The sequence below is a fragment of the Frankliniella occidentalis genome, unplaced genomic scaffold (assembly GCF_000697945.3).
Source record: "Frankliniella occidentalis isolate FOCC.00 unplaced genomic scaffold, Focc_3.1 Scaffold1242, whole genome shotgun sequence".
NCBI classification, from domain to species: Eukaryota; Metazoa; Arthropoda; class Insecta; order Thysanoptera; family Thripidae; genus Frankliniella; species Frankliniella occidentalis.
In genome coordinates this window covers 7,167-9,798 of record NW_026268346.1, presented here as the reverse complement: position 1 = coordinate 9,798, position 2,632 = coordinate 7,167, and the positions used below count along the sequence as shown (strand labels likewise).

The window sequence follows — 2,632 nt, the reverse complement described above, 5'->3', positions numbered from 1 at the left end:
GGGGGGAGCCAGGGGGAGCGACAGAGTTAGACAGCGCCGTGTGGCGGGGGAGCGAGAGAGACGGGGAGAGGAGGGGGGATGCGCGGTGGTGCCGCGGGCTGCGCGCGGTGTCGCGGTGAAGCTCTAGGTGTAATCCCGCGTAGGCCCGCGCTGGCTGTCGCAGCCCTTGGCCCTAGCGGCGGGCGCGGTGGACGAGGCGCGGCGGGGCGCGGCGGGGAGACGGCGGGACGGCGGCGGGGCAGAGCGGCGTCGGCGGCGTGGTGGAAGGGAGCGCGGCTAGCGCGGCGCGGCCCGGCGGCGTGCTGCTGAGGGGCCTAAACCAGTACCAGTCCGCGGTGCGCTGTGGAGAAGCGAGCAGGCGAGCGACCCGCCGCGACCCGTCCTGAGCCCCCCGTCCCCCCCGACCCGACCAGTCCCGTCTATCGACGTTTCATTCCTCTGCTCTGCTGCGCGGCGGCAGTGTTCGGTGAATGAACTCGGCCCTCGAAGCTGAAACCGCGAAAGAAGGCGACCCGCGCAACCCTTTGGGCTCGTGTGTCGACGGGTCCCTGACGGGTCCGGTGTTGGCTTGCCGCCGGCGTGTGTCGCGCAGAGCGTGCAGAGCGAGCGTGCTTTAGCGCCTCGCCCACAGCTGCACCCCAAGTGAGGTTATGTTGACCGAGTCCGGTTCGGGCTCGCCCCCGTGTTTGTGCTGCTGCTGAGCCGAGCCGAGCGGTGAAGGTGAGTCCTGGAGGCACGGGGCCGCTCCACGGGGTCCTCCTGGCCCCTGCCTACCTGCCGGGGATTAGTCGTAATTGGGCTCCGGGGTATTCTCGCTTTTTGTTTTGTTTTTTGTGTGCTCTCCCGGAGGCCGGGTTTGTTGTGAGGCTGGACCCCGGAGCGGAGCTGGAGTCTGGAGCGCGCGCTGCTGCTGGAGGGGAAATTAGGCGCCCGTGCCGATAGAGGGCGTTGGGGGGTGGGGTAGGACAGGCGTGGCGGTCAGGGGCGAGCGTTCAAACGGGGTCGCAGCGCTGGCCAACTTGTACTTGCGTTTGAGCTCGCCGTACCTCCTCTTTAATTCAAAGAATAGGTGGGGTTCAAGTAGTTGCATACGGCCAATGAGCAATGACGTTGCAAGATAAAGAAAAAGATTGCGCGTGTAAAGTAAGTTACATGAAATTTTTTGGTCGACAAAATTTGAATATTGATGTATATGAAACAGGAAGTGACGAGTAGTCGTCGCCACTGTACGCGTACGCCAGTAAATATACCGCCATGTAACAAAGTGCATCTCTTGCTGTTCGCGAAAGAGGTCTAATTTGCCTACCTAAGTTTGTGCTTGCATCATGCATTAGGGAGTCCGTGGGCTGCGTCGTCGCTCGGGTGGGCTGGGCTACCCGGGTGTTTCGGTGAACGCTCCGGTCCCCGGGCAGGTTTGCCTACCCACAGGGGGGTTGGCGCCTTATAGGCAGATGGGGTAGGCAAACCCGCCCACACTGGCGCGTGCAGCGAAACACCGCGCACACCCTCTCTGTTTTCAATTCAAGAACATTCCTCAATTTTGAAGGCAACCGCTCTTTGTGTTAACCCTTCTTTCTCCTCCAAGAAAATGCGCTATACACTCAAAGAGGAACAATATGTAAATAAAAAAAAGCTATCCGGTGTTATCCGCAAAGAGGTATTTATCCTTCTTAACATAAACGCTCCTGTTCACAACCCCCGAAGTTGAAATGAATAAGCGTGCAAAAAGTTTTTTATTATGACGTGATTTGCGTTCGACCCCTTCCCCCCTCATCATGTGGTGCCACTGCTTGGGGCCCGCGCGGCCTCGGAGGCGTATGTATAGTAACGTACGTGGACTTTCTTACCTATCGCGTCGAGATAGCGCGGCTGCGAGGCCCCGGACTCCCTCCAGGCCGACACAGGCGGGAGGGGGAGGGGGGATCCTGTTCTTGACTTTGAGTCGCGGCCGTGGGGAGAGAGGTCAATGACCATAGTCTCGTTTTCAAGGTGAGGGCCTGGATAGAGCATTGGTCCTGGTGGAGGAGGCTTTTTGACTTTTCGCTTTCGGTGTTGGTAGCACTGCCCTCTTCCCTCGTTCATTATCACTTGTCCGACGGGCGGAGGCGAGGGGCCATCCGGCAAGGCCCGCGCCGGAATGTATGAATTTGAATGGGACGAAGTGTACATTACTCATTCCAAAGTCCGCCAACCGAAAGTGTTGTAAACAAATTGAGGAAACGGAAACTTTGTGCTCGAAACAAAGGGTTTTGCATACTGCGTAAATTTCAGAGCAGGTCCTCATGCGCGTGGAGACCCTGACGACCCTGACTTGTGTCTTGCGTGTAAAGTACTGTTCGTCCTAGCGGAAGTGCCCCCTTTTCCCACGCTTTGCCAATGAGTCACCGAGCCCTATGACAATCAGCCATCGGGATGTTAGTGCGGGAGCATGCCTGTCGCCTTCGCCCCTCCGACGCACCTCGTCCAATCCTAATCGTCACCTCCACCTCCACTACAAAAAAATGTTCTTAAATCAAGAAAATTTCAAAATTGGAAAAACAGGTTCAAATGAAAAAATTTGCCTTGCCTTACAAATTTAAGGATGTCCTTAATTGAGACCGATTTTTTTGCGTTTGTGTGTGTGTGGGGGGGG

The 2,632-nt window shown here is 57.5% G+C and overlaps 1 protein-coding gene across 1 annotated transcript in view; it reads left to right on the top strand.

Annotated features, from left to right (window-relative positions):
* Window positions 1-222: 222 nt before the first annotated feature.
* LOC113208190 (2-acylglycerol O-acyltransferase 2-like) overlaps window positions 223-2,632 on the top strand; it is a 5,484-nt gene continuing 3,074 nt past the window's right edge. Inside the window, exon 1 of the mRNA XM_026425084.2 lies at window positions 223-720. The gene's annotated coding sequence lies outside the window, so the exon portion shown is untranslated. The remainder of the gene's footprint in view (window positions 721-2,632) is intronic.